Below are 12,500 nucleotides of genomic sequence, written 5' to 3'. Positions count from 1 at the left end.
GCAAACTGCGTTCGTGGCAATTATTTTTAAAACCCTTGGGTTAATTAGTATAGATTGAGTCGTTTTCTCCCATACTCGAACCACGAAAGCGACAAAATTTCAAAGCTTTCACGAGCAAACTACTTGACAATACATTTCACAGCAAGGGCCTGATCACATGAGCCGGGCTGGCCCGGTTTATTCTCGGGCTGGCTAGCTCTGGGAAGGTAACTTTTATCTTTTATCCCGATATTACATTAAACCGGCCAGCCCAGACCCAGGGGAATTTGACATTTTCATGGAAGCCAGGGTCAAATTCCCCACCCCCAGGCACCTACTGAATGTCAATTGTCCGCCCCTGAAGTAACCTTTTCTATGAGAGTCAGGAATAAATAATTGAAAGGTTGAAAAGGATTCGTCTTTTCCAACCTCACATATTGTTCACTGCAACACGAGAGATAGTGCTAGAAAATGTCATTCTCTGCAGGGCATAATAATGGTGGCCAAGAGGCTCTAACACAAACTTGATGGTACCACATGTCACATTTGTCACACTGTATACACAGGACTTGTTTTTGGGAATTATCAGGATCATCAGATTTGGCAGACCTGTCAATTACAAAAGAAGACTACTAGTTACCATTTGAATTCATATACTTCCGATCTAAAATGAGTCCAAAACTGAACTGACAAAGCTTTGGAATCAGTGCAATCAAGCATGGCGCAGAACATTCATGAATATGAAAACATGCACAAAAAGTAATCCAAGAGAAACAGAAGAAACGAAGACTTATCTATTTGTAAGCATTCGATCATACAATGAAAGAAGTGATGGTTCATATATACCGAAAAGAAAACAGATTTCCTTACCTTTCTTTCGCTCATGTTGTGTTGATGTTTTGAAGAAAGGCAGAGGTCATTTGTCTCTGGTGACTTCTGGGTATTAGAAAGATGGCAGGTCAATCATTTCCAGTTTCTCTCTGCGCTCTTCCAAGATAGCGGCCATGGTGCCTAGTAAGACACAGATGAAAACCGGAAAATTCAAAAGAATCAGCGATCAGTTTTCTTTTAGTGGAAAAGAAGAAAAGAAGTTTTTTTTAATTTGCTCTCAAGGACTTCAACGTGGTTGATTTCTTCACGGTGGAGCGCTTGCACAGTCTGCTGTAAAAAGAAACCAAAGCAGCAAAGTTTTTAAAGAATTCAGATATGACCGGAAGTCCTAAAATCCTGTGACCCCAGAGCCTCCTGGTCCTTGTGCCCAGGCCTCGTCGGCCAAGAGAATAGAAGGCTCTGGGGACGAGAATGACACTATCGAAGATGAACTTAACATCGATGGCCGGGTAATCATGTTTTAGCTTGTTTTTAAACTACGAATTATTTTGTATGAATAATAAGACAATTATTGATTTCGGCCTCGGCGGATCATGATCACCCTCCTCGATCTCCATAATTCTTCAGATGATACTCAGCCTCATTAACTGCTACTGATTGTTTTTTGTTTACTTAGCCTCTTCCCATTAAAAAAAAAAATAGTAGATGATCACTGCCTTCTGTTTACACTGGCTAACCCTTCCGGAACTGAAGCGATCAAGATTACCCCAAAGCGTGGAGCCGCTTCAGGTATACGATGTGGAGCTGTTCTAGGACCAAGGTTTATTGAGAAAAGCAATGCTCTGGATGTCGATGAGAGAGGCGCGCGCAGTCAGGTCTCGCCTCCCAAGTGATATGTCCTGGGTTCGAATCCTGGGCACGATGCCATACGTGGATTGATGTAGCTTGCATGGTTTGAAGGAAAGGGCGTTTGAGGAGAGATGCTAAAAAACGAAGGTTGAGCATCGCAGGGATTATGTAGGAGCCCCTCTTGAACACCATAACGATTGCAGCGATCACCAAGAGAGGAGCTCTAAGACTACCATGGAAACTAGCCTAAAGATACAGGAAGTGGAGCTTGGCTACTTACGAAGTGGAACGTGGTCTCACTTCCTCACTTTGATAGCGGGAGTTATTAGAGAGTATGTCTGCTGAAGAAGAACTGCGACTGGACTAATTTGACTCGGCTCGCGCTAAGTTAGCTGAAGCACACAAGCTTATGGACGAAGCTTGTGAGCTCATTAACCAAGGTCAATACTAAAAATATGTTTTCGCAAAAATCTAGCGAAGCTAACGGGGTCAGCAGTGAAAATAAACAGTAAACTAAGAACCCAAAGGGTAAAAAAACGATGAAAGAAAAAAAAAAAGGGAATAACCACGCCGGGGTTTGAACCCAGTTGCACCCCCACTTCCTCCAGCGAATTTTATTGACCGCTATGGTAAACTTTTCAGGTAAGTTTGCACGTGCCATAGAACGTAAAGCTAAACTGACGAACTTTACCCTCACTAAGGAGTAAAAGAAATGATACACTTTCTCCGTGAGCAGAACTGCGGAGTATTACCTTGCTGTTACTAGGTTTTGTTCATTATGACATTTGAAATAATATGCCTTGAGCGAGTGCATGTGGTAAAAACGTGTTTGTGTGTGTGCTGTGCGCTTATAATCTTATCCTTGAAAAAACAAAAAAACGTAAGTTTTTGAACCTGTTTTATGCAAATCTTCGACTGTTTTAATTGAATTTTTACTCCATTGAACGTTCACTGTCAGTTAACTACTTCAATCTATTAATCAAGTCGATTGATTGCTTTTCCAGTTATCGATTTCAACCTTAACGGTCTCCGTAATCGATTCCTTTTTAACTCCAACTGCCTATAAATTGACATCCGGTTTCTTACCTTTCACAGTTCTTTTTAACTGTTGGTGTCGTTTGTGTAGCAGCTTGACTATTTTCTTTTTATTGCTTGGCTTCCTCCTTAACTTCCTTTGCTGACACTGAGTCCTTTTTGTTTACACTGGTCAATCCTGCTGGGAACCAAGCGGTAAAGCTCACTCCAAAATCAGGTGGCGGAATACGATGCTTAAGTGGTCGGGGACCAGCTTTCGGTAGTAATGTTACGCATAAATGTGTGATGTACTTTTTCCATATTAAAGTTTCCAAAAGGATTTCCTGGTTACTAGAATCCAAGATTATCGACAGTGTGTGACCCAAACATTGTAGTGGCCTATTACCTTGATCAAGCTATGGTTTCTCCTGTTTATTTTGCCTTAACACATTCGGTGGATTGACCTGGATTTCAATCATTTAAAGAGAAAGAAAATGTAATTATGTTAAAAGAAAGATATTCCTGTCCTTGATTGCTGGAACTTTACTTTTTGGTTATATTCAACAGACGTAGTTTAAAATTGGATCTTCCGCCGCGTAGAGTTCCTGTCGCATTCAGGAATGTTACAGCCTATAGAGCCGTATTTATCCCATGAAAAAAGGTCAATTTCCGTTTGCTTTTAACTGGCTCGTTACAAACGATACACATTTCCTGAGTAACTTGGTTTCAGGGGAGGGCAGAGGGGAAGCTACGGGGACCCAGACCCCTTCCCACCCTTAAAAGTGCTCGCTAGGTCCTACGATTCACGTATTTGAGGTTATGCATTTATTTAAAGCGTATGCACGAAGTACAACGACTGATTTCGACAGGTTTACGAGATGTTCATAACTGGATAAAAGACGAGCGCATGATTTTAAGTGTTCATTTTTTTTTTTCTCATCAAACATCCTTCAAAACATTGCAGCTTATAAACAAAATTTGAGCATAATTAACCATAATTACCACTGAGTAATTACATATCTTGCTTGGAACTCGTGCTTTAGTCGAGAAAACCTTCGGGAGTCTCAAAATTTGATTTTTCCGACAATTTTGTGTCCAAAAATTCAGCGCAGATACAAAACTGTACGAGCTGGCACTACAGAGGGGTGTAGTGTGTTATATATGGAGTAGAATTCTAAAAGAGCTCTTTTATAAAAAGGTATAAGGCGTTTGAGTGATTTTTACTTAAACCGTGAAAAAAAGGGAGTAGAATACTACGAAGTATTATGCACTATAAATTCTATTGTCCTCTATTGTTTACCTCTGGCTATTTTTCACTGTTTGTTAGTATCTGTTTCGATTTTACGGTTCAAGTAAGTAAAATCACTCTGACTAATTTCAGGGATGACAGATTTTGCTCCTTCTTAAACGATTACATCTTGCTGGCAAACTTTAAATTGGAAAATCTGCTCAACACATGACACACTTACCAGAGGAATAAAATCATAATAAAATAACAGCGTGCTGCTAGTAAGGAAGGACGAAAAAGGACAGGAAAAAGGACGAATAAGGACAGAAAAGAACAAGCCTGGATTACAAAGTACAGAAAAGAAAAAGTTTTTAGAAAAGCGTATTACTTACAATACGTTATACACAGTGCTCATTTATATGTAGCACGACTACATGGTGTGCTGACATGTAGTTCATTCCCAACTGTGGCTTAAAGTGTCACTGTATAGTGCGATCTACCAAATTAATGACAACCATCCTAAACTTCCATGTCTCTGTAAAAGTTTATGTAAATCCGCTCTAAAACAGCCGAGATATAAGCCCTCTGAAAGACTGAAGTAATAATCCAGGAGACCCCAGATTCTGGACTGTCTCTTCCAGTCTCCAGATTAGAGTATCTGTAATATGAAATCTGCCGTATAATCGCCGAAGCTTGCCAGTTCTTGTAGACTCGACTTTCCGAGAAAAAAAATGTAACAATAATAAAATTCAGGTATTTTGCAATAATGTGATTGGTGAGAAGTAAACCAATCTGGTCACATGTTACAATTTCAGCAACATATTTTTTCGCGCGTTTTGTATCATTGCAACTTCGTGAACTATGCAACACGTGATGAAAACTGAGGAAGACCAGGGTGAGAGGGTGTACGGCAAATTGTGCTTCGCATCTGGTTTCATGATTTTAATGATTGTTGTGATCAGTAAAAAAATATATATGATGGTTCTGCAACCTCGACGATTTTAATAAGAAAACCACTCTGCTACTATCTCTGGGAGAGGGGCTTTCTTGGTGGTATCCCTTGCGTGTCGTATTGTGCATACTTTTTAGAATCTTTTCTAGTCTTTATTATTGCTCCATGATTGATGATTAGACTGAAAAACAAAGCACATCATCGTGAAAACATGACGTAAATCCGCTGACGAGGAGGAAAGTGGTCCCATTTCAGTTAACTTCCTTGCGGAAGTGCTGAGTGAATATGGCTGCCAAAGAGGAACTGGACTTATTTGACTTAGCTTGCGCTAAAGTTGTCGAGGAACACAAGCTTATGAATGAAGCACGTGAGCTGGTTAAGCAGGATCTTGACAATTTTAAAGAAGAGGAGCCAGCCTTTGAAAAGTTGTCCAAAACCCTAGATAAAGTCCACTTTGGAAGCGCGGTTAAGTTGAACGTCGGTGGAAAAGTATATAGAACCACACTGGACACCCTGGGGAAAGATCCAGATTCTGTGCTGTGTGTGATGTTTTCCGGAAGGCATTGGCTAAAACCAGACGGCGACGATGGAGCATATTTTATTGACCGCGATGGTAAACTCTTCCGGTAAGTGTCATACAAGCCATAATGATGCTAGCCTGTTCCAGGCTCTGAGATAGTGGTAAAAAGTCGTTCAGTAAAAAGAAATGCGAAAAACGCGCGGGGGCTGGGGAGAGACCCTTTCCCAAGTCGCGCGCGTCTTATTTTCGCTTTGCTCCTTTAATACGTCCCCACTATACTATCTGAGAACCTGGCACAGGCTATAAAGATGCATGCAGTGGAATCTTCATGCACTCTTGCTCAGACTTACAAGGGAAATGATAGGCTAAGTATGCATTCATCATGGTCTGGACAGAACATCAGTGAGGGCTATTTTAGATGGTTAACTGCTTAGCCTTAGATACTCTCTTCTTCACCGGCGAAAAACGTCTGATTGGTCGACGCACTACCACGTGACATTGCCAAATTCAAAATGGCGGCAATACCTCCATCGTTTGTTTATTCCAGTGGAAAGAAGATTAATTGCCGCTTAATATGAGTTGCAAATGCATATACGGATTTTCTTAGAATAGCCCAGACTTTTTATTATCCTTTTTCACCTATTCCTATGGGATTCATTCCCTGCGATGCTCGTGTTTTGGCCGGTTTACCGGATCACTCTTCACGATCACGAACGACAAGATTTCTGATAAAAGCCGGGTCACTAGGAAAAACGGCCTTTGTTGACAGCTCAATGCAGCGGAGAAATAAGACATTAGGGGTCCTTTGAAATTGCTTAGACACCTGGAAGTTATTTTATTTCATTTTTTTTTTCCACCGAAAAGATACAGCTATATGTTTTTTTTCTCCCGCAAGACTTTATAATTTATAAAAAAAAAAAAGCTGGAACTTGAGCTAAATGAACTGTGGTGTCTGCATTCATGTTCTTTTCATTGTGAACGGGTGCAATTTTAAGATCAAAACTTTAAAGCCGTCTATGACCGAGCAGGTTTTTTTTTTCTTTTCAATGGTTACTGTGCTTGATCTGAATAAGATAATGAAATTTTTTAAATTAGGGAAATAATTTATATAAAACAAGAGAACTTTGATTACAACTGTATATCCTACACAAATGCATTCATCAACATGATCCAACTAAAATTTCATTAAGACTCAAAGTTTACTCCAAACTTTAAACTCCTGTAAGTTTATTTTGTGATAATTATTTTTTTTCTTGGAAAGAACTTTTGAATACTTAATAACATGTTAACTCTATCATTCACTCGTAACTTTGCTCAGAAAAATTTAGCCAAAAACGATGGACACAAAAACAAAAGCATTCACAGGAAAATTACCCTGTTCATCTCCTTCCAGGATACAATTTTCAAGCAAAAAGGAAACCCCCACAGAAAGCCCTGTGTACAAAAATTTAGTACTAAAAAATTGTACACGGGGGAAATAATGTCCGAAAGTGCGGTTCCTAACGAAGAAAGTAACAAGTAAGTCGTTGTGTGGATAATCCCAAGCCAAGTTTATGAGCAAAATAATCTAAACTTCGATCCTTCAATTATAAAATTGCAAGCCTAAATGTACAGCAGCTGTACACATTCTGTAAACAGAATTTTTTTTACAAATCAAAATGTTGCTGGACCTATCGAACTGTAGCTCCAAAACAATCTAAGCGTTTAATGAAAACACTCTCACATTTTTTCATTCGACAGTTCGGATAAAACTCAAATTTCTTTCACATACAAAGCTGTAATGATGTGCAACAACAATGAAATCTGCATCGGTCGACAACATCACGTTTCGAACTACGCACTTTAGAAAACTGCGGCAAACCCGGCCGCTTTCGATCCACTAGCCACAAGACAATTTACACAGCAAGACAATCGCTAAGAATATTTCGTTGCCTTCTTTATAATTTCCTTTTGTACCGAGTGACACGGGATTAACTTGAACCATGCGTAAGCTTATTTTTCTGCCATAAACGGAGTAAACACACACACACACACGGAGATTTAGCATCTAAATATAGTTTTTCCAGCAACAAAGTACTAGCTAAGTCATATTAACAAAACAAAGCCCTAAAATGTCTGTCCCTCTACTTTTTTGGTTGAATCCGTGATAAGAGACTTGAACTAAACAACAAAAACATTTTGGATAGCGTTGTAATACGCTCTTCGATCAACAGTCGAATGTTGTCGAATGTCAGATTCACAAAGTCGAATTTTGACACAAAAACGGGATACACATTTAACAAAACTGTCGCTTCCGTGCAACTCGGTACAAGCTAATTTATATACCAAAACAAAGCCCAATAATTTTTCTTCCACTACTTTATAATTTCTTTTTGTACCGAGTTGCACGGAACATGCAGTAAACAAAGAGAGTAAAAATTACCCACCTTTTCGGCATGTCTTCCACATGCAAACCCGCGATCTCAACGTCAACAACACTGAATCAGACCATGCCACTGCGATTTTTCGCCAGTTCCAGGACGCTATATTCTCTAGAGAACACACTTCCGTCAAAACTTTGATGAAAAAAATTTTTGATCTCTTACAGTGGCAGGAAATTGCAACGCTGTCACTGCCAAAAAAAGCTGCCATCGCTTCTTTCATCTCAACAACATTTCGCGGGTATTTTTGCCTCAGAGCCAATGACATTGCCCGAAATAGATCACGTGTCATTTTTAGTAGAGCATGCGCAGACATTTTTCGCCGGTGAATACTCTCTTCTCTCTCTTGGCCTAACGCATGCTCAAGTCTGGGGAATCTTTTATAGCGGGGCTCCCGCGCGCGCGAAGCGCGCGTGGGACAGAGCCCCATACCCATGGAATATAGTCAACCTCTTTTCGTTTGGTTGTCACGTGATTGACCGAGCGTACGTACGTACGCGTCTACAGATTGTATGGGTGGGGTAGGGGAGACTATCAAAAGGAAGGGAGGGGTGTCTCAGGCGTGTCTTGGCAAGTCCGCATCTTTAATATAGGATATTAACAATATGGTCAATTGACAGCTGTCAAAACAGGATAGCCACTAACCAGTATCCCATGACCATATCGCGGGGTCATGTGTCAACTCATCGAGGTGACGTGATTTATTTGGAAGCTGTCCGCTGACCAGTTGACTGTTTTACTAGATCGCGAACAACGTTCAATCTCATACTTTTACTAGGAGCACAGGAAAACTGATAATGCACACATATTGGACATCAATGCTTTGATCAATTGACAGCTGTCAAAACAGAGTACCCGCTGACCAGTATCACTTGACCGTATCGCGGGCTCAGGTGTCGATCCATCGAGGTCAAGTACTTTTTTGAAGTTATCCGCTGACAAGTAAACTAGTTTTCAAGGGATCGCAAGCTCAAGTGCAATTTTTTTCTAAATACATATGAAATATGTTGTTTATGTGCTGCACAATTAAAATTTTGATTGCAAACTGACCTCGGACGTGAAAATTCAGCCAGCTGTTACAGGCAGGGAAGACAGTTGTTTTTGACTTTTCTCACAATGGTCACGCGTTGGTCACGCTCTACGTCCAATTTTTATCCTCTGATTGGTCAAAATTTGACAGGTGAGTTCATGCGCAAAATTTATGCAGCATCTTGAATCTTGTTTACTTTAACAGCTGAAGCTGACAGAGTTTTGTGTCAACTTGTGATGTTTTTAACTGTCTTTTTCCACTGGATGTACAAAATGAAATTCAGCTGCTATCAGGAGTCTTCTGTTACTCATGGCTAGTTTGTTTATTGGGTTTTTGGTTGAGAAATACGTCGCTTGTCAAAGTCGGAAATCCGATTTCGGATGGCATCGTTTTCGTTTTCACCTTGCTTGATGCGTAAGAGGATTGCAAAGTCTGAAGCGATACTGGCTTTACTTGGTACCTTTCAGGAGCTGCATCTCGAATGGTAAGCCATAGAAATTATTGTATTTCATGTTTGTTTTTTGTATCTAATTTAATGAAGTCGAGCGTAGTTTATGCGGGAATTTAGTTTATGCACGTTTGTAAGATTTGAGACAACGATCTCACCGAGTATCAGGTTTGATATAATCTTACAGAACTTTAAAAAGCCTTCAGACAGTTTCTCACCGCAAATAGAAAGAAAACGTTCCAAAGAATATTTAGTTATAATCCTGGCCGGAAAAAGAAAGCTTTGAGCGATTTTCTTGCCTCGAGTTCGTCTTTGAAAAAAGCAAACACCGGGAAGCCGGCTTAAAACATAAACTTAAGCAAACTTAAGCTTGAAGCTTGAAGACTCAGGATATTTAGGGACACTTTAATACTTGTCTTCCTAAATGAAAATTGTTGTCTCTGTATATGTTTCACCGAATTATATTTCTTTTATTGATTGTTAGTAGTCTCTCTTATTATTTTAATCGCTGTGCCGATTGTTTTCAGTCGTTCAGTGAACATCGCTTGCAGGAGTTCTCAAAATGCCGCGCGTTAAACCATCAAATAAAAAATAAACATGATAAATTCTTTATTAATGTCACTATTCCGCTTGTAAGATACGCATGCAAACGTCACGCAAGTAAATGACGCACGCAGGCTAAATAAACAACAACTACATGATGGCGTAATAAGGGGGGGACACAGCCCTGTGGCAGGTTATAGCGACTTCGGGTTATGCGCACAAAATAACACAAGCCTTACTTATCGCCCCACTACCGTGGGGTAGGACAAGAATCTTGGCAGAGCCTTTCTTATCTCCCCAGCGCCGCACGGGCTTGATCGGACAAGATTAAGGCAAAGGAATAGCTCAAAAGATGGCAAGACACAAGCAATGCCAAAAGCTTGAAGGAAGTCGCAACGCAGACTTAACCGCCACAGATGCATGCAATGCATCCCCCCAAGCAACAACAAAAAACTAAATAAAGTTCCCTGACACACGAGCCATTTTGGGAACAGCAGAAAGCAAGACTGTTTCGGGAGTGCTCTTTATTATCTTGGAGCGTAACTCTGTTAATGTTCATTCAAACACTCGCCACAGCTCGCACTACAAAAGTGAGAACCGGATGGCCGTATAGGTGATTTTGGAAATTTTTTTAACAGTTTATGAATATTGAATGAGTGCAATTTGTATTGTGAAATACTGCTTTCTGTCCATGGTATTAAAGGTTGGTTTACACGCACCCAGATTTGTTGGCAAGATTTTGCAAAGTAAACTTGTCGAACGCCAAAACGTTGGCCTGATTTTTTTTCCAAGCCTAATTGATCTACGGTGATCAATAGCCATTACGGCTCTTAAATGTGATAAAAGATGATTACCAGTTTTTGAGTGTACGTATGAGGCTATCAACTCGAGGTAAGATTTGGTTCACTCTTGGGCTGTTTGAAAATTATTTTTCTCTAAAATCAGGTAGCCTTTCCCTCAAAAGTCACATAAATGTGCTCTAAAGTTAACTGAATTGTGGAATTCCAATACAAGTTTATTGTTTAATTTAAATTATAAATTTACTAATGGGAGCCTCGCTTTTAGCCCTGGCTAAATCTATATTAAGGTGATTAAAATAGAATGAGAGCATAGAAAGAATCATAAATAAAAAGATATATTTTCATGACATTTACCCCATTTTGAAATATTAAATGCTTGACGGTAAAAAGAAGGAGACTGGAACGTACTCACTAATCTATGATTACTAGAAGTCAGTAAAAATATGCGTCACGCATAATTTGGCATTACCACAAGTAACCCAGGCTCTGTGATAGTACCACAGTACGGTTCCAGTAAAATTACAGTGTTTGTATGGGGTAAAAATATCATCCTAAAATTTCTAGGAAATACTAAATAAAGATTAATAAAACTTGCTCTGCAGTTAATTGTTGTTGTCCTTATTGCTCCAACGAAGTTTCGTGATAATTTGCAGTAATTTGTTTAAATTCACTCTATCTACAATAATAATATACAAGGTAGGAAACACGAGGTGCCATTTTCGCCGACATGCTCTCATTCAACACAACTTTTTCCACGAAATTCGAACTCCAACGGAAAATAAACATGCCAGGATCGTAGAAATAGGATAGCAGCAGATATAGAAACCAATGAAGCTTTCCCAGATGGAGAAACGAATCCCACAGACTTTGACAAACTCGAAGAATATAATCCAAACAGACCGAGAATATGCTCGCCGAAGCAGCCGGGCCAGATCAGCACGCGGCCAAGAAAATGAGGCCTGGGCACTGTACAAAAAAATTCCATCCCGGGGGTCCTGAGGTGACCTTTCTAGGGACCGATACATCATTTGCCCAAAGCCACCCTCCCCTGCTGGAAAAATACTTGACAATGCCGAGCTATCTGATCTATAGTTTTTTTTTTTAACTAAAATTATATACTTAAGTACATATTGAACTACCTTCGTCATGGTGTGCTACGTTGCCCAGAAAAGAAAACTCGTAGGGACGAGCTTCTTGATGAGGCCAACTTTTATCAGATTCAAGGGATAATCACTCAACTGAAAGGCAACCTAACCATCTTATCCTGTATAATAAAGGAAGAAAGTCAATCTTCCACTATTATGTCATGGTTGCCGCCTAGGGCTTCTTGTACCTTGCTGTTTCGAGCCACCACAGACGGAAAAAATGCTGCATGCTTTCATCGGTGCTGTGACAACAAAGGACCCACCCTTGTAGTGATACAAAGTGGAAGTTCTATGTTCGGAGGCTATACCTCAAAGTCATGGTCCTCACGTAAGTAATAGTTTTACAATTAAATTTATTATTTATAGTCTATGGAATACGTGGTTTAGTTGCCAATACGCCAGTTGCTGTCAACAAAGGTCCCATTATTTATTTATTTATTTATTTACTTATTTATTTATTGTTTATCTATCTATCTATCTATCTATTTTAAGCTTCTTCTCAAACTTTCACTGGTGACACTGGGTCTTTCTTATTCACACTGGTGAATCCTACTTGAAACCAAGCGGTAAAGCTCGATTCAAACCCAGATGGTGGTATACGATGTTCCAGTGATAAGGGACCGAGCTTTGGTAACGCGAAGTATTATGATCTACAGATCTGGTGCAAGGATAAAAAAGGTTATATTGATCTTTGTTATGGCTTCCGTCGTCCCGAATCTGTAGACAAAAATAAGTACTTCA

General features: G+C 39.8%; 1 pseudogene; it reads left to right on the top strand.

Annotated features, from left to right (window-relative positions):
* Window positions 1-5,032: 5,032 nt before the first annotated feature.
* LOC140953772 (uncharacterized) overlaps window positions 5,033-12,500 on the top strand; it is a 7,551-nt pseudogene continuing 83 nt past the window's right edge.

This window comes from Porites lutea, chromosome 12 (assembly GCF_958299795.1).
Source record: "Porites lutea chromosome 12, jaPorLute2.1, whole genome shotgun sequence".
NCBI lineage: Eukaryota > Metazoa > Cnidaria > Anthozoa > Scleractinia > Poritidae > Porites > Porites lutea.
This window is presented reverse-complemented; position numbering and strand designations above follow the sequence as displayed.